Source organism: Hemicordylus capensis, chromosome 4, assembly GCF_027244095.1.
Source record: "Hemicordylus capensis ecotype Gifberg chromosome 4, rHemCap1.1.pri, whole genome shotgun sequence".
NCBI classification, from domain to species: domain Eukaryota; kingdom Metazoa; phylum Chordata; class Lepidosauria; order Squamata; family Cordylidae; genus Hemicordylus; species Hemicordylus capensis.
Genome location: NC_069660.1, coordinates 95,265,980 through 95,293,842, shown reverse-complemented (window position 1 = coordinate 95,293,842; position 27,863 = coordinate 95,265,980). Strand labels below are relative to the sequence as shown.

The window sequence follows — 27,863 nt, the reverse complement described above, 5'->3', positions numbered from 1 at the left end:
TTTGCAGCTGCAGCCGGAGTGGAGGTAAGCACTTATTAATTTGTGCCTAAAGGTGCCGCTTGCCACCCCCACCCCCAGTGGCTGCACCGGCTGCTTCTGCTGTGGTGTATGTAGAGGAGGAATGGATTTTGTTGGAAAGAAAATAATTTTAAAAATCCATTTGCTGTACAGAGAGCTAACCAGGTTTTTCTCTGGATCTTGGCCAGTATCTGTAACATTAATATGTTCACTGGGGGTTATGGTTCAATGGGCAAGGATTAAGGAAGTGGATGGGCAAGGATTAAGGAAGTGGATGGGCAAGGAAGTGGATGGGCAAGGATTAAAAAATGTTGCTTGCTAGGATGGACACACAGGCTAAGTGGTGGGCATACAAGGTGGGAAGAGTGTGGCATCCAGCTGTTTAGCAGGCATGGAGTAGGGAGAGGGTGTCCCCGTGCATCTTTGGTTCCCATGACGTTCTTTACATTATAGGAGATGGTTCACAGCTGCAGCAAGCATTATTGTCAGTTCAGATTGCATTTCTTCTCCACTTCTGTAACTGGTTTCTGCTTTACCTGTGGCTTATCTATAGATATAAAACTCTAAGGCCATATGTAGCAAATCCCATGGTACATTGCATATCTTGCGAGAGTTCTGACAAGAGAGAGAGAGAAGGCATGGAGTAGGGCTGAGCAGCAGATGAAGGGGCAGCTGCTGCCTATGAGGAGCAGGAGAGCAGGAGGGTGGCAGAGGAGGGAGGGATGAGGTAGAGGCGGTGATGCAGCAACAGAAACATTGAGGAACAAGAATTGCAGCAGCAGCCCCTCCTCGCGAGGAAAATGGACAAGCCGGAGCAGGAGAGTGCACCAAGAGCCCCGGAACGGCCACCCTCCAGGTTGGGAGTGAGTGAAACTAGAGTGAGTGAGCAAGTGAAGGGAGAGGGGAATGAGTGAGCCAGCAAAGGGAGGGGGAGTGAATGAGCGAGTGGAGGGAGGGGGAAGCTAGTGAGCAGAGGGAGGGGGAGTGAGCAAATGGAGGGAGGGGGAGCGAGCAAATGGAGGGAGGGGGAACGAGTGAATGGAGGGAGGGGGAACAAGCAAGCAGAGGGAGGGGAGCAAGCAAACGGAAGGGGGAGTGAGCGAGCAGAAGGGAGAGCCAGCAAGCAGGAGGGGGAGTGAGCAAGTGGAGGGAGAATGAGCGGGTGAGTGGAGGGGGGAGCCAGTGAGTGGTAGGGGGAGCAAACTAATGGAAGGAGGGGGACTGAATGAGTGGACGGAGGGGAGAGTGAGCCAGTGGAGGGAGGGGAGAGTTAGCCAGTGGGAAGAGGGGGGTGAGCCAGTGGAGGGAGCGGGAGCAAGCCAGCAGAGGGAGGGAGAATGAATAAGTGAAAGGAAGGTGGGTGGCAGAGTATGAGCGAGCGAAGGGGAGTGGGTGGCATAGTATGAGCGAGTGAAGGGGGGTAGCAGAGAGTGAGCAAGTGAGTGAAGGGGAGAGGGTGGCACAGAGTGAGCAATAAAGCAGGGGCTGTGGTGGGGGGCAAGGAGAGCAAAGTCCTAGCATTCAGATGTTCTGCGCGGGAGAAGCTAGTATAGATTTATTTACTGTATAAATAAATATAAACATGTATAGCCTGTGCTTCCTCAAAGAAGCCCAGAGTGGTGCACATGGTTTCAGTTATCCTCCAAACAGCACTAAGAGGAAGCTTATGCTGAGAAATACTGTCCCAGACTCACCCAATGACTGTCCCGGAGACATCTAGTGAGTTTCATGGCTGAATGGGGATTCAAACCTGGATTTCCCCAGTCTAGTCCAGCACTGTAACCACTGTACCACTCTGGCTCAGAGTTTTCTTTCTTGTTATTTATTATGGTAGTATTCATTTTTCGAATAATCAGGCAGACAGAGCTGCCCTGGTGACTTCAGAATGCATTTACTCTGCACAGAAGCAGCCTTTTGTAGCTGGTCTGTGCTTTATTGGTGGCTTGTACAGCTATTTTCCTGTCTGTGTGTGCTTGTGTTTGATCCTGCCATGTTAAATACAAATCTATACACTACTGTAGTCCTGTTAAGCACTATAAAGCAATTGATGTTTTCCATACTTCTCTGTAACTCTGCTGATGAGAAATTGGTATCTGTGTGCTTGTGTGTGTGTTTGTATTTTGATCCCACTAGTTAGCTACAAATCTGCACTTAAGTTATTGCTAAGGCATCTGCCTAGTCTTGGCTCCGCCTCCACAGCTGCCCACAGTTGGCTCCACCTCTCACTACACGTAGCTCCACCCATCCCCTGCCCTGCCTAGTCCCCTCCCCCAGTCCCAGGAATCACCAGCTGCCACTGATCTGTAGAAGGCCTCCTAAGAATACTAGGCCTGCTAAGAACATTAGGATTTATTCATTTGAACTAAACCTTAACTTGGGGCTTAATTTAAACAGTAAGGCTATGCACACGATCAGAATGTGGGAAGGCGGGTGAGGGGGAAGGAAGGGTCCAACTCACCTTCCCCCCAGACAATCCAGAACATGCTGCTAGGAGCACAACTCGCACTCCCAGTTGATCCGTGCTGCTCCAAGCAGCATGGATCTCCAGAGCCCAGAATGATACATCCTGGCCTCCAGATATCCCACAATGCTCTCCATGATAAGCACAGTTATTGGGGGATTCCCCCATGAGATGGGCACTCTAGGCACCCATCTGTATGTCTGCAACACATGATCCCCACTGCGGGGTTAAGGGTTCACTCACACCCTTAACCCTAGCTAACGGCCAGGTAAAAAACTCACACATGCAGACTAATCCAGGCTGGCCTGCCCTAGTCTGAGTTAGACTGTGCATGTGAATATCCTTCGTGTGTATTAAAGAAATTCGAACTTCAGCCATTGCAAGACCTTGCAAAATGACATGGGGAAGAGAAGTTCTTGCCCTGAATAAAATAAAGAAAGCTGAACAGGTTCTTAGAAGAAATTGTTTCCTATTTGAAAGAGCTCTTTGGAACAACTGCTGCTTGTGAACTTTGGAGCTCTCAGTCCTTCCATTAGGCCCCAGAACCTATTGCCAAATGTAATATTTTGTTATCTGATCTATTCAGTTTCAAAAGAATGCCACCTTTAATATTTTGCATAGTTATTCATCAAAACAGGGCAGTGTTAGTTTGCAAGATATCTTGCACTTGTCTCATGCATTTGTCTCCCATGATAGGCTGCCTCATAAGATTAAAACATTTCAGCTTCTCTAGTGAGTATGATTTTATAGAAACTTTACAATATGGTGACACAATTACATTTATTACATGGTAAGGGAAGACTGGGACTTAGCATGAGATGTGCTGATCCTAATTGACTAATAGAGGCAAACAATTTTTTTTTAAAATAAATTGTTTCCCCATATTATTGGCAGCCAATGTAACTTTTAAATGCAGAATGGAAAGAGACAACAAATGAGCTTTGCTTTCATGCTCATGGTATGATAATGTTTGCCTATTATATGATATGCCTATAATATTTATGGTATGGCCTATACTTAGGATTTACCCAAGGCTAGATCAGCTTGTAGCTCCTGGGGTTAATACAACTTGCTTGTTGGAAATGCCATAATATTTTTTGCTCATTTGGCTTCTTGTGCTACATGTTCCTCTGGTATGGTTGTTCTTTCTCTCAGCAAGTGGAACACTGTGATGGTTGCACTGCATGGCCTATTCTTCCATTGTATAGGCAAAACCACTGAGAATGTTAGGATATGAAGGATTTGTTCTCTCAAGGAAAAAACACCAATCTCAATGAAACCCTAACCTGGAAGATGACTTATGATTCTGTGAGCCCCAGTGCAAACTCATTCAAGATATTCAGTGAGGTTGTTCACACGACTTTTGAGAGCACCAGGGATGGTGGGAGGGGGGAAGACAGGATAGCATCTACCTTCCCCCCCCAGACGATTCAATGTGGTCCCGGGCCACATGGCTCACGAACCCAGATAACCGGTGCTTTCATGAGCCTTGTGGTGGTCTAGAGGCTGGGAAAATGCATCCCAGCCTTCAGATATCCCACAATGCATTGCACAATGTGCATGGTGCATTGAGGGATCCCACCATGAGTCAGGCGCCCAACTCACACCCTTTTACGCAGGTAAACAGTCGGATAAAAATCCCAGACTACCCGGGAGGGCAGCGCTGAGATCAGCCTACCCAGGTAGGGCTGCTCAAGCCTGGGTAGGGCTGCTCGTGTGAACAGCCTCAGTATGTTCTGAGCGTCAGTATAAAAGGAGACAGCTTCACTTCCAAAAGATATCTGCCAGTGTAGGGGAGGCAGGTTCCAAATATCTCTGAAACACAATTTATTACATAAGTAGATATACACACACACAAAGAATGCCAAACTGGATGTTTGTATGTGTGTGTGCGTGCTTAATTTTAGAGATGAGTATAAGAGGATTAATTTGTTCTGCTCAAGCTCCATTGGATATGTTTTTAAATTCTGATCTAATTTTTTCTATTGTATCTTTATCTCTCATAGTCCTTTATCTTTCATACTTTGTCTCTGGTTTGTCCAGACTTTGTCAAAACTTTAATAGGGTGGTTACATAATTCAGGAAGAATAATATTATATTTCTTTAGTGAGTCACATAAAGTAGGTTAAGATGATACTGGAATAGATCTTACTAGTGATTGGATGTAACACTAGAACACACATTTCTCTGAGATTACTGTTTTTCCCTTCTGAGTTACATCAACACTGAAAGTCCAGATGGAAAGTTCAGAACAAGTTTATGTTGGCTGGAAAGATCTGTTTATTCACGTGCATTAGGAAACACCTAGTTCTGCAGTGGTCTGAGGACCAAACTAGGTGTTACAAGGAGATATGTGTAACATGTTCCCCAGAAAAAGCCACTTCTGTGGTGGGAGTGGGGGCAAGGGAGGGATTGGAAAGTGGCAGGTAAGTGTGTGCAAAAAACCAGAATTCCTAGGTCCGTTCAAGTACCAGTTCCATCAAACCAGCCACTGGTCCAGCTCAAATTCGAACAAGAGTCAAACCGGTTCAAGTGGTTCTGCCTTAGGGAATAATGGGAATTTGAACTGGCCCATTGTTCCATATGGTAGCACCTAGGGACACCAAAATGGTTTGGGTGATATGTCATGATGGGTTCTACCTACCACCAAACCCGCAAAGCAATCAGCCAATTGGACTATTTTTCAGTGATTTTTATTTTTTCAGGGTCATCAGCAGGTCAACCCTTGACCTATTGACCCTGAACAAAAATTAAAAATTCCTTTAAAATAGCCCAATTGCCTTGCAGGTTTGGTGGTAGTTAGCACCCATCATGACATCTCACCCATTCCATTTTGGTGTCCCTGGGCTTGCTCTAGCCATAGGGAATAATGGGCCGGTTCAAATTCCCTATAGCAGAACAAAACAGCACTGCAAGTTCACACGTGTTTGATATTTTAAAAAGGGATTCTCCCACAGACCAATAAAGAATAACGGATTCAGATTCTGTGCCAGCCCCAATGCCCTGCCCAGTGCCCAACGACGCATCATTGCCAGTGCCAAAAGTTCTTCTCCAGAGTAGACCCCCACATTTATTTCATAGCAACAGCAGCAGCGGGCAGCACTCTTTTGACAGAAGAAGATTACAACAGCCCTGCTGAATCAGGCCCAAGGCCTATCTAGCTGATCATCCTATTTCACACAGTGGGCCACCAGGTGCCCCTGACTCAGAGTATTCATGCAGAATTCACATAGTCAAATCACCAGACTAGATCACAGTGCAGCACGCTGAGATTCAGCAAAAGCTGAAAAATGTGTGTGTGTGCATGCTGATATTGAAAGAAGAAAATCACATGAGAAGTCTCCTTCTCTTTGTGTGTGCAGTACATTGGCCTCAGCCAGGGCTGGGCCCAGGCTGATATCTTGCAGAGCAGGCTGACACATGCCAGGGAACCAGTCTAGACTCATGCGAATGCATCTATATGTGTGTGCATATGTATTTGTTTGGCTGTGCTGCAGAATGCTAACAATAACAAAACAACCAACCAAAACAAGCCAGCCAACAAGCCAAAAACAAAAACCATGCTGGCTGCTGCACTGCAGCCTCAGACAGGAGCTGGCCCCACACCAGTCCATCCTCACAAGCCTGGCAGTGCCAACACAAGCCAGCCAGATCCATGAAGCCAAAAACAAAAAACACTTATGCTCCACAACGGCCTCTGATGGGTGCTGCCTTGGGGTGCCTGTCCATCACCACGAGCTGGTGGCATGCATGCATGTCTGCGTGTTTCAGCAACACTAACGAGCAGACTGTAACACATTCAGGGTTGGCCAGGATGAACTGCAGGGGCGGAGGGAGACCAGTGGTGGCCCGGGTTCAGCCCACCACCACGGCCCCCTAGCCCCGCCCCCTGCATCAGACATAAGTGTCTGACATCAGGGCATGTAGTTAAGCCACTCCCCCTACATTTGACTTCAGATGCAGGGGGTGTAGCTTAGTTTGCAAACGGGGCCACGGGGCCCCTTTTGCGAGCTAAGTCCCACCAGCACTGTGTTCACAGCATGCCTGAAGCAGCTCTCCCTGCCTTTTAAAGACAGGAAGAGTTACTCCCAGCTACTCTGCAAACATGGCACTGGTTTCGCTCACAAATGGGAAGAAAGGCAGGGAGAGCCGCTCCAGCTGTGCTGCAATTTTTGGCCAGATTTTGCTCGTAAACGGGGCCACACATCTGACTTCAGGGGCGTGGCTAGGGCACAAGGTGCAGCCACTGAAGCACGGTGGCCCGGGTTCTTTGAACCCGTTTGCGCAATGGTGGCTCCACTCATGGTGAGCTGGTGTTGTAGCTGGTGGGGGTGACCATGAGTCACTCATCCTCCATATCCAGCTTGGGGTAGCCCAGCAGGGGGAGGTTGGCCTTCAGGAAGATCAGCTGCTCCACCAAGCCAGCATCCAAACATCTGATGGTGGGCTGTCACCACATCCCCAGCCATTGAAAACACCCTTTCACTCTGGACACTGGTTGGGCAGCAGGAGAGGAGCCATCCAGCAATCAATGCCAAGTCCGGCCAGACGTGGCAATGCATTGTCTAAAACTGGACAAGATCTGTCTCAGGGTCCTCTGCCACTGTTTCCACTGCAGGGAGCAGCCGGCAGCCGTACCCCTGGCAAGGCTCCAAGGCACCCATATTTGAACCATAGGGTGGAATGAATGGGTGGCACTGCTGGCTGCGTTGGCACTACTAGAGACACCATGCTGCTGGACTGGGAAGTGCTGCTGCTGGGCATGGATTGCACACTCGAAGGAACCGCTCCAGCACCCTCCTCCTGGTTCTTACCCAGCCTCCTCTTCTCTGCCTGACACACCTGTTTAACTAGGAGGGCCCTCTATTTGGGCAGCTCATCAGGAGTGACTACATTGTCTTTCATGGTTGGGTCACACAGGCAGGCCAAGACATGCTTTGCCAATTGACCCAACCTGTTGTTCTGCCACTCCACAACTCCAGTCTTCAGCCGACCTGCCAGGGCACGTGCCTCCCCAGTGGTCAGAGTGGTCTGATGCTCACCAATCATCTTCTCCAGGAGAAGAGTGGTGGGCAAAGCCTGGCTCAGAGCTGCTGTCTCAGCATACAAGCTGTTTGTCACAAGGAAGAATGGCTTGAGTGTCAAGAGTAGCTTGGAAATTAGCTTCCAGTCTGCGGTGGACAAGTCACACGCTCCCAAGCCACAGTTCCTTGCCAGGGCATGGATGGCTGCCTCTTGCTTCTGCAGGTGCTGGAGCAAGAACAGAGTGGAGTTCCACCGTGTCTCAATATCCCCAGGGATGATGTGAGAAAGTAGGCCGAGCTCATGCTGCTACTCCAGGAGCATCTACCTACTCTTCTCACTGCAGTGGAAATAGGCTGGAATGTTGCATCACTTGTCTACAAGGGCAGCTGTGGCAGCAGTAGTGTCTGAAGAGGGGAGCCCCCAATGTTCCCTTGCTCTCGCCTCCTTGGTGCCAAGTTCATCCATCACAACCAGGTGAATAGTGTGTGTCGCACAGCTTATGGACATAAACTCCAGCGTATGCATACATACTCTGCTCTCAGCACATTGGCACCAGTGTAGGTGACCATGAAGCCCCTGCAGAAGCTTGGCCGCCTGGACCAACATTCCTCCACCTGACGCCCGATGGCTGCTGTCAGCTCATCTGCTGTGTGGTCGGTGTCCAGTGGCGCCACATGCAGCAGAGCCCACCTGGGCTTTGCTGCCTGGGAAGATGTGATGGCCACACCACCAGCAGGTGTCATGCTCTCTCTCTCCCTGGCCTCCACCACTGTGCAGTGAGGGACAGGAGAGCAGCCTGCACTCCACTACAGCTGGTCCATACATCTGTTATGAAGTCCAAACTGGTGTTGGTCCCTGCTGACACCAGCAGCCCCAACACACCCTCCTGCATGCCTGGTTCAGGGAGGGCACCACCCTCCTACTGAAGGTGGTACATGAGGGGATCCAATACTTGGGGGCAAGAAGCTGGATCAGGTGGCTGAAGCCGGTGTTCTCCACCATCTGAAAGGCTGGTCGTCCAGAACCATCATCGCCCCAATGGCCCAGGTAATGAGACATGCTTCTGGGTGATCAGACCGCTCCCCCCCCAGACACGCCCAGTTCATGACTGGCAACATGTCCAACATGACTGGAGATTGCTAACCAAAATAACCAAGCATAACAAAAACCAATGAAACCTAACCAATCCAACAACACAACACACAACACATGAGTACCCCCTCAAACCTAAAAATAAGCACAGCAAAGAACAAAACTAAAAAGAACCAACTAACCAAGAAATATAAATTTAAAATGGGGGCTCTCACCATTCTGATGGGTGGTTGGTGGGAAGCCAGGTGTGTCAGAGAGAGGCAGTTGGGTCAGGCAGCAGCAGCAGAAAAGTGAGTGAGTCAGGAAGCAGGGGTGGTCAGGGCAGGTGGGTCAGGCAGTGGTCTAGTAGGCAGGTGGGGTCCAACAGGCAGGCAGGAGTTCAACAGGTAGGTGGGGTGCAGATCCTCAAAGCAATCCTCCAAGCAAGCAGCAAATCCTCCAAAGCAATCAATCCTTCAAAGGAAGCAGATCCTTAAGCATAGCCAAAGCTCTTCCTGAAAAGCTGAAGAGTAAAGCCGGGCAGGCACAGCCTGGCTTTAAATACATGTTGAGACTCCCTCCTTTTTGCATCCCCGCCCCTTCCCCCTGCCAATGGTGACAGAGTTGCCCAGGCAACACACTCATTTGAATGACAACAAGCCAACCAGAGCAAAGGAGATTGCTAGCCAATTAGAAAGTAGTGGCCGAAAAACCAATTAGGAGGCCTGAACATGTGTAAACATACCTCTGTAATGGCAACCACTGGACACTGTTCACCTTACTGTTTGGTTCAACCTTGGACTGGTCCCTCTTTTGGGGGGCCGGGCCAGTTCTAACTCAAACCACTCGAACCAGTTTTGTACAACCCTAGAGGCAGGGGAGGAAGGGGAGTAGTGCTTAACCCTTTCTTTCCTTGTTTGCCCACTCCAAATTGTCATCCTCAGCAACCTTTACCCCTTGCAGAGTTTCAAAGAGGAAAACTTGTCTTGTGTCAGCTGAAATCCTCTACCAACCTCAAAACTGTATTATTTTCTTCAACTTTTGAAACTTTCTTGATAAACACAGCCTGCAGGTTCCCTTTGCTTATTAATTTGTGAGAATCATTTCTTTTAATTCTCCAAAATATAATATTTTCATTGTGAGACACCTGGCAGCTAGACTGATGGAGTAGCCACCAGCCGAGAAGCAAATTCATCTTGTAAATATTTATGAAGCACCACTTAAAGGCATCTGAATTTTAAAAAACAAACTTGGTTAGTGAATTTAATGCTTATGAAATCAAGCTGCTTAGATACAGGGAAATTAAATTCAGAAAATGTGCCATAAAAACCAAGAAAAACATCCCCAGGGAGATATATGTATTGATTTATTTCCAAAATTGGGTGCTGTCACACTCACTATTTTAAATCACTATACCATTCATAAGCTGCATTGACTACTCTGTTCATTATTTCTTTTTATACCATCATAGTTACACTTTTGTGCTTTTCTTATTTTTTTGGCTTTCCAGCTGGACAGAAAAGTGTATATATTCAATGCTATTAGTTAGTTAGTTAGTTAGTTAGTTAGTTAGTTAATTTTATACCATCTAAGTCAGATGACTATAGGTAGTTCACATGAATAAAAGCATATAAAAACAAAATAAATAACCCATTAAAACAATTAAAAATTGAAACAATTTAAACCCCTGAAGGCCAGGTTTGATTGAAAACCGCCCAGAGATGTGAATTTGGGGTGGTATATAAATATGCTAAATAATGAACTAAATAACTAAATGTGTCTTTAGGGCTCTAATTGCCAGAGGTGTCCTGAGTATGTCTTGGCAGTGAAGTTGATATTTATAACCATTCTTCAGCAGTGTCCCCAGGTTGCAACCCAGATATTTGAACTGTAGTTTCCAAACCACTGAGAAAGCAAGTCTACTTCTGAACATGAGTATTGCATGTTGAAACAATACAACTGATCCAATACAAAGGTTAAGGGTATGCCTAATCAAACAACCACATTAGTGTGTTGTGGTTGTGGGAAAATCCTTGCCTGTGTTAACTCTGAGCTGTTTCAGCCCATGGCAAGTATCTTGGCAAAAGCTGTTAGCTCACCAATTAAAAAAAATGAGTTTATGGGTTAGTGGTTGCTCTTAGGCCTATCTATTATGGCAAATAGAATGGAAAACTCAGGTATAAAATCATAAAATAACATATTGTCAGAAAATGTAACCAATATAAAAACATGCTAATAACAAGAAAGACAACTATATACAACTCTTTCCCTTTAGACCCTGTCCCCAGGTTCTAAAAGTGGGTTAAGTTTTATTGGTGGTGTAGCAGAGGAGGCTGCTCCTATTTCTGCTGCTGTTCCATATTTCTGCACCTGTTTGGGTACTGACCAAACAAAGGTTTTACCTTAGGCAATAGGACATTTAGGTCATATATGGAGCAAAATAAAAGCTGCCCTAGTCCTGCAATCACATTTCTCAGATTTATTCCAATCATCCTTATTCCAGCTGTCCTATTTCTCTCTTCCCTTGGCTCAGGCAACTAATGGACAAGTCATAGACAATGGCTGCCTTCGGACATCATTCCAAACTGGAAGCAACCATACCAGAGGATTGGGTATGTGGCTGTCTTAATGCGGGAAACCTTGGTTCCATTAGAAAAGTGACCCAAGCTTTCTGGCCACAAACCTGAATTGGCACCCTCTATTCTTCTTTGATTTTGCTGCCGAAACCTCCAGTCTGAAAGCAGTGGCATGTTGTCAGAAGGCTGGCTGTAGTTGTAACTGGAGTTGAGGGTAGGAAGTGCCTTCCTCTCTCTATCTTCTGATAGACATAGTTGTGGTCATTGGCTGCCACGGCTATCCTTCATGAGAAGGAGGAAGCCAGCACAGCCAGTTCCTCCCCACTTTCAGGCTCCCAGATTCCAGACGATCCAGGGATTGTCTGGGAATGTGGCGGAAAGAATGGGGGCAAACTGCGGGTCCACTGGACCTGCAGTTTGCCACTATGTGTGAAAGTGGCCAATATAAAGCACTATGGGCTTATATTCATATAAAAAGTAGCTAAACACATCTCCTCAAATTAGCTAGAAGCTAACAGTGAGCATCTGCTAGCCTGAGTTGGGATCAGCATTTGTCATGCCACTAGAAACATAATTTTTTGAATGTCTGTGGTTGAATTTAGGTTCAGTCCTGTGCATGAGGCAGATGCACACAACCATCTTGCCACAGGCTTTAGTAGCTAGAAGTCAACACACACAGGGCTTTTGATAGCCATCATGTACTGATGCAATCAAATGACCAGGCCCAGGGTCTCACAACCAAGTTGCAAATATGTGGATTGACTTTTTAAAATTATTGCAACAGGAAATAATTTCATTCTGTTTCTGCCTGCTTCTTTTCTTTGAACCAAATTCAACTTCTGACATGCCACCTCAGGCATTTGAAATTTTTTGTCCTATCTTACTACACCACACTTGTGTTGAGTGGGTCATATGAACAGTTTGTGCGGAGATAGCAAAGAGCCTGGACATCATGTTGAACTGAAACAGAAACTAAACTTTTATTTTCTCTTTCCAAACCTTCCCCTTCTCCCCACACAGTTCCACCTAGTGGCCCTGAACTATATAGAACTATTACCACAGTTTGCTACAAGCTGAAACCACCATTTTACAGACTACTATAAAATCCACTTTGGGACAGCTGCCAGTGATGGGCAGAATTGTAGCTTAGTCTGAAACTAGTTGACTTGGTTGCCATAAGCATGATCTAAGGGCAGGCAAAATGGCCCACCCCCTGATCAGTGGTGAGGTTATTTGACTGCTTTGCTAAGTGCTCAGACTGGTCCATAATAAAAGGATTCTGTGAGCCAGCACTTGGGTAGTTTGCCTCTCTGTATATTGCAGAACTCAAGCAGTTGGCCATGGAACAGCCCTGGACACTCCCTGCAGTGAACTACTTGGATTTTATTGGCAATGAGTTCATACATTTAGCTTTCTCCAGGCTATACCACACATAATCGAATATTTGCACAGTGTTAGCTATGAGAAGAAAACCTCAGGGAGCCGTTTGACTTAACTTTCCACAAAATTGCATCCCTGTAACAATCAATGACAAATCCAAAATGGAAGAAAAATTTCCCAGCTAACTTATTTACAAGTGGATTTGTAAAAATAAAATAAGGATTGGAAGCTGCCAAACAATCTGGCATTTGATTATGAGTTTGTGTTACTCTGGCTGGCTTTATTTATGAGCATAATTTCTACTATAGATCATGAAGACGACTAAAATTTATTACAATATCTTTTTGTTCTGAAGGGGGAAAATACCCAGCAATAAAAAGGATCTTCCCTCCTTTTTGAAAGCTCATTGACTGTATTGGTTATCTGATTCATAGCTCTGACTTTTATTAATAAAAATGACATTTATTTCAAATTACATTTAGGCCAATCACCAAATTAATCATGCAGCTACATTGGTATGAAGGGGCCCTTATCTACTGGCGCTGAAAGCGGAATCTGCCAGGGGGCAAGAGCTGCCTTCTCTAATAATATCCTGCATTGATCACATCTAGTCTATACTGGATAATGAAGAAGTATTTTGAATATGTGTGGGAGGTGAGCCTCTGTGAATGGAAGCAGCAGCTACAATGGAGTGGAGTAGGATACCATCACAGCAAGGCAACTGTAGCTGAACAATATATTCTCATTTCTCGTCTGCTTATATTATAGCACCTTAGCTGAGAGCACCTTAGCTTATATTATAGCACCTTAGCTATTATAGCACCTTGGCTAACATTCTATTAGCAGATGGACAAAAATCCCCAACGTGCATAAGGATTTATTAAGAGATGCAGGTAGATCACAATGGGGAGATTTGGAAGACCAACTAACCATAGTTGGGGTCATGTATGCGGCCCAAAGATTAACAGATCCATGCACTCCCTCTCTCCTTCCCCTTACTGTCTCTAGTTGTGCAGTTGGGAATCTTGGTTTGTTTAAACCAAGATCACCATTCAGACCACTGTAAAATTCATAATTCTAATTATGTTTAGTTGATTGCCTGAACCAGCCTAATATGTTTAAAGCTATTTGTTGCTCTTCAAATAAATCCTTGTGCTCAGCAAGAGCTATTTGCTCTTGCTGTTTTGAGTCAAAACAAAAAGATACACTGTTTTAAATAGATACCCAGATTTATAAATGTTGTTCATACTATTATTATTGTGTATTTGTATAGTGCCTAAATGAAGCATCCCTCAAAGGAAAGCAAGGGCTTCCACCATACGTTTGATTAAAATGAACACTTCTTGATTAGTTTGTATGGTAAAAACTAAAGTTTTACAGAACAATCCTATCCTTGTTGGCAGGATAGGATTGCTCCTAAACTCCCTGATGCCATTGTTAGTTCCTGTGCAGTGGGTGCCCAGTGTACCAGGACTACAGGATTAGCCTGCCCAGTTCTATCCAATTAAAATGTATTCTCTTATATGAATTCAAAATGAGGGTATTCATTAAATCTCATGATCTACCAAGAGATTAAGAACTGTCTGGGTAGATGGAGAGTTTCTTATGAGCAAGAACTTAAATTGTTTTATTATATATTACCAGTATTGGATATCATTTCTATACACAGTAATAGATAGATTAACAATAATGGCTTGAGGCCAGGTAACCTTGTCCCATATCAGGGGCATAACCACCATTGTGCCAACGGGTTCAAAGAACCCGGGCTGCCAGTGCAAAGGGCAGCTGAAGCCCCGGGGCTCGGGCTCCAGAGGAGCCCACAGCGAACTCGCCCCTCCCATGCCCGAGCTGCCAGGAGCCTGGGTGAACTCTCCGTCGGTTATTTTAGGCAGCACCAGCTGCCCAATCAGACGTATTTCCCTTGCTCTCCCTCCAGAGAGGGAGCCCCAGCGGGAGGAGGGAGTTCTCTCTGGGCTCCTCTGGAGCCCAAGCCATGCCCCTGTATGCGTGACATCACGCGCACGGACGTATCAGGAAGGGGCCGCTGAGCAGGGCTGGACCCAGGTCGCCATTCACCTGGCTTCGCAGCTGCCCCATATGTCCCGACTCAGACCTTCTTCAGAGGCCCTGCTGCTCTGAGTGCCCCTGCAAAATGAGGTGAGACAGGTGGCTACTAGGTAGAGGACATTTTCAGTGATGGCCTCTCATTCAGTGAGGCTCACCTGGCACTGGCACTTTGTTCTTTTAGATGCCAAGCGAAGACTTTTCTGTTCACAGGCATTTTAAAACTGCTTAAAAAAAAAAGTCTTAAACATATTTTGGATTGTATTTTGTATTTTCTATTGTAATTTGTTTGTCTTGTTTTATGTGTTTTTATTGGATTTTTTTTTACTGTTGTGTTGTGAGCTGCGCAAAGAACATTTTGTTATGGGGCAGCTAACAAATAAAACTGTTGATGATTATGATGATGAAGAAGTTTTGCTTCAGTACTCAAAAATGATAATTTTTTTACAAATGTTATTGTAGAGTTGGTTATCCCTACTTTTGTGAAGCCCTGATTGTACAGTATTTTTTAAATGACCAAGCACCTGTGAAGTTCCTGGCAGTTGTACTAAACTACTAGTGCATAGAAGGGTGCTACTGTGACCAAAGGTATAGTAGTCATGTATCATGAGAAGAAGGGGACAGTAATAATCGTGTAATCAACAGGCCTGACTCTGATAGCTATGGGAAGATCTATTTATCTTTTTAAAAACAATTTTTCCTAAAGTTGCTCAAAGTGGATTTAGACACATAGAGCTCCCTGGGCATATTGCAGATGACTGAACAACTGCCCCGGAATGGATCTACTCCTTGTCCACATACTATACAACTACTGATATGTTGTCTATGTGGAGATGACTTGGATTGTTCATTCATTCTCCCACCATTGCCAATGCATCACTCTCTCTCCTTTTCCAAACATCCTGGTGGTCTAAGATGAAGTGATGCATCATGGAAGGCTGAAGACCAAACAAAGCTGAAGATGGAAAGCCAATGGTGGTAACAACAGTATTCATTCATTCATTCATTCATTCGACCACATGTTGTTCAGTCCTACACCAGCATTTCCATTCAGCTTGGACTACTGTAGACATCTAAGGAAATGCTGCAAATAATGGAAGTTGCATTGCACAAGTGCAACCATGCTGTATTAAGTATTTGCCCAAGAATGCTCTTGTGGAAGATGGCCAATGTTTCCTTAGCAAGGAAACATTTAACATTCCTGCCTTCCTGCAGCAGCATGGGCAAAATGGAAATGTTTGTGTAGGGCCTGTGTAACATGTGGGATATTTTATGCCACTTTTAAACAAAAAGCTCAATATGGTTTACATAGCAGAGAATTGGTGGTGGTGGTGGTGGTGGTGAGAATGGCTTCCTGTTTCAAAGGACTCACAATCTAAAAATTTGGATCAGAGGTCAAGCTTGTTCAGTGCACACTAATAAACTTCTCTAAGCATGCCACATAAGATAATAGTCATTTCTGCTAACCAGAGTTTCCTCAGATTCAGAGACCTTTAAATAATGACTTCATTTCAATATTGCATTGAATTGAACTTACATTTAATGCAGCATTGAACTTACATAAAATAATGCAGTAAGTGAAAGAGCACACAATGTTTATGCAGGCTAATTGACTTCTGTATCTTTATGGTGGGATGCACATGATCAATTTCTTTACTCTAATCACGTTTTTTAAAGCACTTTCTGGATTCTGAGAATAAAGCTAGGAGTACTTATCTGTTTGTTTGTTTGTTTGTTTCATATTAATTTCCAAAGGCAATTGGCTGGAAATGGATTGAGACTAATTTATGGATCACTTTAAGAACTGCAATTTCAGTCAAACTGAGAGTAAATGACTTTTTACCAGCTGCAACTGAATGATACTAATATTCAGTCTTTTGATTAAAGGTTTTGCAAAATGATGATGAAGAAGAGGAGGTGAATTGAATGAATATTCTCAAATCCACGAGGGACAAGGGAACATTCTGGACTGCTGGTGAGTCGCATTAATGCTGGTTTTTTTTTTTTTTTTTGTGGTACAATGAAAAGTGCCAATTGCACTTATTTTCTGTATTATTAAGTATGCATTTTAACTCAGAATATTTGTTTTTCATTGTAAGTCTAGTCTCAGTAGGTTCTTCCCTCTGTGCCCTTCAAATGACCTGCCATCTTGGTAGGAGGGGAATAAGGAGTTCACAGCCCAGCAATGGACCACACAATTGATAGCAGCTGAGGGAGGGAGATGGCTGAAAGACAAGGGGAACAGCCCTAAAGAACTGAGTTACAGGGAAAGATATGCTACCCTGGAGCAATTCTGCATGATGGAGTGGGTAGACATTTCCCCAGTGTAATAGTCTTTTAATTGTATGTAAGCAGACTTGGGTAGGTGCAAACATCTCTACTGAAATCAAACAATAACATAATAATTAGAAGAGTTACTTCACTTTGATACTGATAGAAGATCAATATTTGTCCACAGACCACCACATCTTATACATCACTCACATTCACTCTGTGTTATTGCACAGATTTAAAGCATATCATATCATATTTTAAATAATATAACAAAAATGCACAAGCATGAATGGGCACTTTTAGAAAGACATTCAGGAAAGTCCTACAATCATTTTTGGGTGGAGCAATGTGGTGTATTCACCACTTTGTAGGCATCACAATTATTAAAGCATAATGTTGCCAACAGCATGTGGAAAATATGACCACTTAAAGCTCCTTAGGGAATGTGTCCATGACTGCAGCACATTTAGTTTCTCCCATAAAACTCAATAGGAGCCATTGACTTATATGGTTCAGAGTTTACAGACAAGCAATTGCAGTCATGAAGAACAGAAGTAGGCAAAATCTGCTGCTTGACTCTGGTACTTGAGCCAGAAGTGTCTGAAACTGGGAGCGGTTTTTGTCCCCTCCTAAACAATCTCCCTTTGGGAATTCCTCTGATCTAGGGCTTTTCCTCACTGCCCCCCCCCCCAATTGCTTGTCATAATGGCAGGCATTTTGTTAAAAAATAACAAGAGTAGCAGAAGCAGCTGTTTGAGAATAAAATGTGCTGCTTTTCGCACAGGTACTTCTGGCATGAGAGTAAATTTGCTAGCTCTTTGCTTATCATATGCTTATCTAATATATGATATTGGCTGACCTAATGTAGTGATTTGGTATGATAGAATCCTGTGGTTTTGTATCTAATATCTATATCTATATCTATATCTATATCTAAATGAATGAGTGGTTTTTCCCGTGACACTCTATGGATGCGAAAGCTGAACTTTGAAGAAGCAAGACAGAAAAAGTATTGACGCTTTTGAACTTTGGTGCTGGAGAAGACTTTTGAGGATAACATGGACAGCCAGGAAAACAAACAAATGGATCATAGTACAAATCAATCCAGAATTTTCCCTTGAGGCACAAATGACCAGGCTCAAACTATCATACTTCGGACACATTATGTGAAGAGGATGACCAGCAGCAAGGTGGATGGACTTGATTACGACAACAATGAATGCACCACTGAGAGACCTCAAAGGCCAAGTTGAAGACAGATAATCCTGGAGAGAATCTATCTATGTGGTCGCTGAGAGTCGACACCAACTTGACAGCATGTAATCAATCAATCAAAATGAATAACTATGTGGGAGGAAAATGTTTGAGTGATTCTCAAACATACTTAGAAGAGGATTTTGTCCTTGAGATGAGCAACATGCAGTGCACTTTATTTAAAGCAGGTACTGTAATTTCCCCATTGTAGTATAAATATTTGTAAAAGTAAGCTTCCAAAAAGCAGTCATGACGGCCAGTTATTTATACTCGCTAATGACTTTATGTTTGGCATGGTTTTCTTCATTAAAAACACCACTGAATGAAGGTATGCAGCATTTTGGAAGACAAATGTTTTGTTTGCACAAAAATTATCTCTTTGGACCCCATCCTCTGCCGTGGTCTGAAATGCTAAATTAAATAAATATCTCCTAACACCCAACATGCCCATGAATTCAGGAGATGAATTTGGCCATCGATCTTCAAAATATCTGTTTCCCTTTAGGGAGGCTCTTTAATAAAATCACTGAAAAGATGGGGTCTCTTTTCCGTTACCAGCTTCTTAGAATCACACATGCTTTGTCACAGCAGACGACATCATTAGTAAATAAAGACTTTACACTTGCCAGTTTCAGCAGCAATGCTTTCATTGCCATTGAAGCCATTAATTTGGCTACTAAATTAATGTTGCTAATTCCCATCAATTCAGCAACATGGAGACAAACATTGTCACATTGAAAAAATCTAGAACAAACGAGCTATCTGCAAGAACCAAGGCAAGGACAAAATGAGTGAGAAATTGCTGTGTAAAATGGCATGCAAAGCATTACCTCTGGGTTTTCAAAAGATGGAAATAGTGAGCATACTTTGCCTTAAAAGCCTGTAGATTGATAGGAACTATGTGTATAGGTGGTTTTTTTTTTTTAAGACCATGTCCATGGCCCCTGATATTTAATATGCCTCATTAAAATGCATGCCATTGATAACGAACATAAGCCAAAATATGAGTGAAGAATTAAAAGCACAGTTATTTTTAAAAAAATCCTATTCAGCATGGCATACCAGCCTAAAAAGGTAACATACCTGTACTGTTTTTCTTGAAGGTGAACCATTAGAGACCAAGTCATGCAAAGAAGTTTAAAGAAAAGTTGCAAAATGTCGTGTTAGGACCATTACAAGGGAAATTATTCCCCATCCAACTGCTGCTGCAAAAAATGGTTCTGAATAACAACTTTTGGCTCCACAGGTAGATGCTCATCTTCCTTCACATTAAAAAGTCACTTCTAGCCAGCTCAATAGGCCTCCAGTGACTCTTGTGATGTGGAAGACTTCTTACATGGGCTGATCTCTTGCTTGCTTTGACCAGGGCACATCTGAGGCTAAATGTCAATTATTTGTTTCTTTCTTTCTTTAAAGCACATCTACCCTGCCTTTTCAATGTAAAATGCCCAGGGTGGCTTGCAACTTAAAAGCAACTAATGTACAATAGTAATAAAAACTATTAGTAATAATAAAACTAATAGTAATAAAAACTATAGTAATATTATAGTAATAGTAATAAAAACTATAGTAATAGTAATAAAAACTATAGTAATAGTAATAAAAACTATAGTAATAAAAACTGCCACAGTTACACAGTGGCAGTTAAAAGTAGCATTATGGGCTACTAAAAGCCAAATAAACCAAACTGTTTTTTACTTGACACTTAAAGGCCACCCCATTTGGAACTAGGTGAACACCATGTAGAGCACATTGCAGTGGTCAGGTCTGGGGGTTACCAACATATGCACTACTGTTTTGAGGTCATTTGCCTCAAGAAGCAGACGCAGCTGGTGTATCAAACAAAGCTAAGAGAAAGCACCTCTGGCTACAGCCTCAACCTGCGACACCAGAGAGAGGTTTCTCTGGTGCATTCTCAGACTGCGTACTTGTTCCTTCTGGGGGAGTGTGACCCCCATCCAGAACCAGAAGTTCAAAATTATCTCCTGAGTTATGACCCTGCACAATAAGCACTTCTGTCTTATCTGAATTCAGTCTCAGATTGTTATTCCTCATCCAGCCCATCACCACCGCCAGGCAGGCATTTAGGGAGGTTATAATGTTTCCTGATGACTCTGACATGGAGAAATAGATTTGGGTGTCATCAGCATAGCAATAACCGCCCAAATCTGCTGATGATCACTCCTGATAATATTGCACTTGTGTGTCCCTCTGAGATCTTTAATATCAATTAATCAAAAGTTGGGGATAAGTGGTATCTTGACGATATACCACTGTTGTCCTTTTGCAGGGTGGGTGAACTCAGAGAACTAAAACCCAGCCAAAGCCTTTCCCATTCAGTCAGATAATCTGCTTGCCATCTCATCCTCTGCTGCCTCTCACTTAGTACAGGGCAGTGGAACCATTACAATCCTAGGCGGGCAGGCTGAGGTTGAGGCACAGAATACCAGATTCCATGGGACACCTGGACAAAATCTGGGCAGACAAAGAGAAAGAAAGAAAGAAAGAAAGAAAGAAAGAAAGAAAGAAAGAAAGAAAGAAAGAAAGAAAGAAAGAGACTGTAATTTTGGGGCTCCACTTCAGCAACATGCCTCATTTCCAGCATACATACACCTTCTGGAAGTGAAAGTGACCTAACTACAGTCATATGCTTATATTTCCAGCTCTTGCCTCTCACATACATGGCCCACTTTGAGGTCTTTCAAGTTCCTTTTCTCAGGGGTGCAGATCCCCCATCAAGCATTTGTGGAGTTCCTCCATCGTTATATAGAACTCCCCTCACCAAACCAAATAACCCATATCTCCCCCTGCCCAAGTGTCTCCCCTCCCGCCAAAAAACAGTTGCTACTCCTCAAGCTTTCCTTCCATCTGCACCCATGCCTTTTCTAGAAAACGCTAATCACTCTTGAATCTCTCAGGCAGGAGCCTTGTAATGTGACTTGTTTCCTAGATGTGTCTGGGTTTAAGATATAGCACACTATTGTTACATCTATGCTTCATACTTATGTCAGTTTTATACTACAACTGCCATGGCTTCCCCCAAGGCATTCTGAAAACTGGAGATTTGTGAGGGTGCTGTTAGAGCTCTTTAGCCTCCTCACAGCATTACAGTTCCAAGAAACAGAACAGAGTGGTTGTTCCATCATTTTTACATCTGTAGTGTAGAACTGCCCTATGTGACAGAGTTTTATATCTACTGTGCTACAACCACAGGCCTCTGTGGTCACCAGGAGTCGACATCGACTTGACAGTGCACTTTTCCTTTACTCGCCCGAATTTCTGCCTCCCAACATGCATCACATTGCAGTGAGGAAATACTCGAGGATGGGAGCTGCAGCCAAATTGTACAGTTCTAATTCAATAGTAGGCCTGATAGTCTGGGGGCATTTTGGTGAATTCTACTACAATGAGAAAATGTTGGCTTTTCGCCTGAGGGTGGTGATGGCCTGTATGCTGTGTCTGAGTTAATAAGTCTACATGAAGAAAAAATGAAGTGACATACAGTAAGCTGCACAAATAATTTAATGGGTAATTTGGAATGGAAATGCTATTATTTTATTCTTAACTAACCCTACAAACGTAGCTAATGCTGTGGTGCTTTTTGATAACTTTAAAACGATCCACCCCAATTGGAAAAGACTAATGTATTGTTTCATATTTATTTTTGTAAATATCTCATGCTGAGCTTATGTAAGAACATAGGAAGAGCTGCTGGATCAGACAAAAGGCCTATCTGGGCCAGCATCCTGTCTCCCACAGTGGTCCAGCCTCAGAGGAGCCCACAAGCAGAAGATGAAGGCAGGCCTGGCCCAAGACCTCCTTATGGTGAACTACCCCCTCCTTGCATCATGCTTTGTATACCACAAGCCATTCCCTTCCCAATCTCCCTGTATGTCCCCGTGCCTAGTGAAGAAGGCTGAGGCGATGTCAGCGTAGTTGTTCTTCTCCTAGTCCTTCTCCTTCTCTCCACACTACTTTCCACTTCACATCTGCCCCCTTATTTTCAAATGGCAGAGAGTGGCTGCAAGGATACACTGCTGTTGCCAGCTGAGATTAGGGCTACCAATGAAGCAGTCCGCGAGGCAAGTGTTGGAGTGGTGGACCAGTGGAGGCAGTCAATTTGCTGACTCCACCAATCTGCTGCCTGAGGTACCTTCCTTATCACCAGTGTTCCCTGTAACAGGGATCCCCAGGTGTTGTTAACTACAACTCCCATAATCCCCTGTTACAATAGCCTTTGGCTGGAGATTATGGGACCTGTATTCTACAACATCTGGGAATCCCTCTTACAGGGCATACTGCTTATCACATCTCATTAGCAAGCTGACTGTGGATGAAGGCATATCTCTCATCCACTGTTGCTCCCCTGCAGCCATACTACCTGTGAACCTGGAGGAAGCATGTAGCTGTCATGACTAATAACCACTGATAGATCTGTTCTCTTCTGTTCATCTTATCTCGCCATGTAAGCTAATGGACATCACCACATCTTCTAATGTACTGTGTGAAGAAGTACTTCCTCCTCAAAGTCGAAGTGGCATTTCTAGCAATATGTTAGTGCTCTTCCAAAGCAATATGTTAGTGCTCTTCTCTCCAGTCTGTGGAAGATCTTCACTTATGTGTGGCATCCAAAGAAGTGTAACTATGGGCAGGCATTGTGAAACCAGCCAGCAACAAGTAAAGTGCCACTTATAACAACACACAAAGCCTTCATTTCAGGCATGCTAGTTATGAGCATGGTTATGGTGTCAAAGGTGTCATGAGTTATGGTGTCAAAGGTGCTCTAAAATCAAAGGTTTCACATATAAGTCTGATTCTGCATATGTTTCCTGTCTCTCACGTGTGCCAGTTCTTGCAATCTTCTGTCTATCAAGACATCTTGAGATTGTCAAGTACCAAGTGAGCATGAGCTGATTCTAATATCCACTATGGCTTATTCTCTACGGGTGTCCAATTCATAATTCTCTTCCATATATCAAGAAGAATGCCAGATTGGATACTGATTGCTCCCAATTTCTTTTAAAGTTGAAAATGAGTCTCTAAAAATAGCATTGGTTTGAAAGCTCTGGGTTCAAATTCCCATTCAACCATCATATAGAATAGATAGGTAAGGGCAAGTTAAGACTTCTCGGCCTGAAACTACCTCATGGAGTTTTCATGAGAATAAACACACTGACATGATAAGAATTGTAGAGGAGTGTGTTGAGAGTTCACATGATATAAAAACAACACACACACACACACACACACACACAAAAATTCCCTCTCTGTGTGCCCAAGGAACAGAAGATGGGATTGCTGCTACAGATGAAAGGGTGGGGTAATGCTGGCTCAGCAGGGCTAGCTCAGTTCTCAATGGCTGTCATTGACATTTTAGGAATAAATACGGACACACCTGGAAGGGGGGGTTGACAGCTACTTTGTGACATTTTAGGTAGTCCTACTCCAAGTATTTCCCTATTGTTACTTCTGGGTTAGTTTTAAAGGTAGTCCAGTGGGTGACATGTAAGTCCTCTTCACATGTGATGTTCACCACTCTTGCAATCTGTGTACAGTATACACAGGTACAGGTCTGTACATAAGTACACTTATTCCAGGGCTGCTCAACTTCATCCCTCCTGCAGATGTTGGCCTACAACTCCCATAATCCCTGGCTATTGACCACTGTGGCTGGAGATTATGGGAATTACAGTCCAAGAACAGCTGAGGCAGGGGGCAAAGTTGAGCAGGCCTGACTTATTTACATGTTATATTGAATGCAGGCACAGCAGTATTTCCTATTTGGCACAGTAGGGAAATGCTTGACTACCAAGCAGAAGGTTGCCAGTTCAAATCCCCGCTGGTACTATATTGGGCAGCAGCAATATAGGAAGATGCTGAAAGGCATCGTCTCAGACTGTGCGGGAGGAGGAAATGGTAAACCCCTCCTGTATTCTACCAAAAGAAAACCACAAGGCTCTGTGGGCTCCAGGAATCCAAATCAACTTGATGGCACACTTTACCTTTACCATGCATTTGAAGGACCTGTATCTGGTTCACTTTTAAACTGAACACAGGTACAGTCATTCACACAAACACATGCACAAATGTACAGACATCTAAACACAGGTACCACATACTGTCTGAACAGGGCTCTAGACTTGTACTTATAGATACTAATAGAACAATGTCCCTTAGTTTCTGAAATGTTGATGTAAATTTAATGTAAGTTGTGGAGAAGCCCTGAGACTTAATTATTTTAATGTTTGCTTTTTCCTAACCAAGCCTATTTACATAGGCACCCTATCAGGCTGCTTGTTTGTCTCTTTCAGTTCTCCCTGTCGCCTCTGCCCGCGTTCTTGTCTGCTATCTATCTGAAGCTTGCCGAGTGTTGTTGCTGGTTTTCCCTAAGCCATGAGGCATCGAGCACACACACTTAAATATGGATGAGCTTGGAAGGCTTCCAATTTGTCTTTTTCCTTGCACAATTATATGCTTGTCATAAACACTTTCTAGAGGATAGCCATGCTGAAATATTTAAGAGGCAGTTCCATCTTTCTTGGCAAACTGATTCAAATAGTTTCCCTCCTTAATACTTTCTGCTGCTTATTTAGGGACACTTTATTTATAGGGTTAGTTTGCAAATTATTTCTCTGTGTAAACTGCCCTGAGCCATTTTTGGAAGGGCGGTACAGAAATCAATCAACCAATCAATCAATCAAATAAATAAATAGAGCAAGCAAGCTTTGGAGGGAAACAATAAAAACAGCAATTGCATGCCAGTAATGTTTGCATTCTTATACAATTGCAGGATGCCTCCGCTGACATTGATAGCAAAAAAAGTCATCAAGAACAAGTTACACTGAGATGAATATATCTTGGTGCCTCCAGAAGCCTCAGGTGGGCTACCTTTCCTCAAAAGGAGGCCTCCAGCACTCGTGTGGCTAATGACAGCTCAGAGGCTGATAAATGTTGAAGTTCAGTGCAAGAAAGAAACTGCATGCTCCGATGTGGAGGGATGGCATCACCAGTCTGTGTCACCACATCCGGAGAAAGACAACCTACAAGCTTGAGCCAATACCTGGGGGAAACAGGGAATTAGAGAAAGCAAAATCTGAAGGTTTGAAGCAAGGTCTGAGAGCAGATCCATTCCGCTTATCATCCACTAAAAGTCCCCTATAAGCATGGTTAATGAAAGATATATGCATCACAACTACAAAATAGCCACTAGTGAAGATGAAACCCTTCGTCCTCAGTTAATGCTTCCTTCAAGCTGCCTACTGCTCATTCAAAGCCAGTGAGGAAGATGAAGTACAATATACCTGTAGTCAGTGGTGCACCTAGGTAATTTTGACGCCCAGATCACACCCACTGCGAGGTACCCCTGCTGCTGCAAGCGGGTGGATGGTGCCAAACCCGCCTACAGAGCCACCCTCCAAAACAAGGTTCGGAGAGTGAGCGCTCTCCTATCCCCATTTCTTCTTCTTGCAGCCAGGGCTGTCTGACTGTGGGACTCCAGTTGGCTTCGCGAGGGGCCATGAAGGCTCCCCCTGCCGTGGTCGCGAGCCCCACTGCTGCAGCTGTGAGCTTTCCCTCGGAGTTGCCAGCAGCAGCTGGTAATCATCTGGGTGGCCAATCCGGCCACCCAAAGGGAAGAACCAGATCGTCTGAGGAGATATCCTGCTAGTCCTCTTGCCCTTTCCTCACTGCTCCTGACAAAGGGCTCTATGTCTTATTAGAATGCAAGGACAAACTAGGAGCTTGTGAATTGTTTTCTTTTCTGTTCCTCACAGTTCCTCTCTCAGGATCACTTAGTTCTTAAATTACTACTTCTACTGCTACTACTACTTCTACTATTACTACCACCACCACTAAGTGTAGCAACCACTACTATGTACCTTGAGCCTTTTCTTTAAATTATTGGTAAAATTGGGTTCTGTTGATTGTTGCTGTTCCATATTTTTTAATTTGTTGATGAATCGTTTAATTTGTAATGTTTTAATCTGTGCACCACATTTAGATTTTTTTAAAAATAATATTTTTAAAAAGCTTGTAAGTATTATGAATAAGTAATTCCCTTTATTTGCATATTAATTCTGTTTGGAAAATGTGGGGTTGCCTTTTACAAAATGTGGGATTTTTTGGTGGAGATTTAACAGGTCTTTGTATGTAATGGATACAATGCAGTTGAGGAAGAGTACTTAGTATTGACTATTGCAGCACTTGGCGATCCTATGAATATGAAAAGTAACCAATTATCTTTGATTCCAATTTATGTGGTATTCAGTTCAAAGACATCAAGGAAAATTCCGTTTTGTGGATGCTATACTTTGTACTCTATTGGATGGCTTATCACATCTAATTAACATCTTCTCAACTCTATGTGCCATTTCCCCCATTATCTCTCATATCATTTTTTTCTTCATAACATTTGTTTATTGTATTGTGGGTTATAAGAGTGGGTTTACCTACCAACGAGGTAATGGAAGTGATATTTGCTAGTGGTTTGATGGGAGGCAGACATGTATTCCTACTTGCTACATCAATTTGAAAGTGACCCTTTACAGATAGATCTAAAATAGAGATGAGCACAAATTGGTTTTTGCTATTTGATTTGAGCTCGAGCCAGTGTGGTGCAGTGGTTAGAGTGCTGGACTAGGACTGGGGAGACCCAAGTTCAAATCCCCATTCAGCCATGAGACTTGCTGGGTGACTCTGGGCCAGTCACTTCTCTCTCAGCCTAATCTACTTCACAGGGAACCCAAATCACCCCATTGTTCCCTGTGAGTAGGTTCTAGGGACATCAAAGTGGGTTGGGTGGTAGGGCATGATGAGTGCTACCTACCACCCAGACCATATAAGAAAAGGGTAAATGGGAGATTTTAAAAATATCTTTAACCTTTCCAAGAACCACCCCACCTAGGATCCTATGGTTGTTGTTGTTTTTAAATTAAGTTAAATCACCCACTTGCCCATTTCTTTTGTAAGTTGGGTGATAGATAGCACCTATCACACCATACCAACCAATCCACTCTGGTGTCCCTGGAACTTACCCATGGGGAACAACTGGGTGTCAGATTCAGGGTGCATGCCAACTGGGCTTTTAAAACATCAGAGGAAAATAAAAGCAGTTAGTGGAAGCACTGCAAATTAAAAGGATAATAAGATAAGCCCCCCCCCTCTATATATATTTATGGGTCAAGCATGTACTACTTTGCTTTGAAAACAAAATATGTTAAAGAAAACAACAACCCAGGTTTCCTTCACTATACTTTTCATTCACTAAAAGATCACTATAGGATCTTTTAAACCTATTTTGTATGTAACATGAGTACTGACAATGGGTTGTCAATGGAATAACTGTAACAATTGTACCATTTCATACTACTGTTATATTGTGATAAACATGTCTAAAAATATCTGAGATTTTCATTATGGATTTTTATTATGTCCCCCCACCCCACCCCGGAAGAATATACATCTGTGCTGGATATCTTACCATGCATTCATTTCTGAGTTTGCAAATATGTGTGATGACTTCTAGTCTTCTGTCAACTCTCCTGGAAGAAGACGTTTTGGGAAATCTTCTTAGTAAAAGCCAATTTCTGTAAACCAAATAAGAGGTTTAGTTAGGCAACTGAGCCGATTCACTACTCTTAAGATAGTGAAGGTTGGTGAGTAAATTAAATAATAGCTATCTTGTTCGACTGGTGATGAAGTAACAGCTCTTCAACAGATGCAGTTGTAGTAGGACCAGGGAA

The 27,863-nt window shown here is 43.5% G+C and overlaps 1 long non-coding RNA gene across 1 annotated transcript; it reads left to right on the top strand.

Moving 5' to 3' along the window:
* LOC128324126 (uncharacterized) lies at positions 1 to 27,521 on the top strand. The gene is made up of 3 exons (XR_008306656.1): positions 1 to 874; positions 16,483 to 18,311; positions 24,914 to 27,521. It is a non-coding gene; the product is annotated as an uncharacterized LOC128324126 (long non-coding RNA).
* Positions 27,522 to 27,863: the final 342 nt, after the last annotated feature.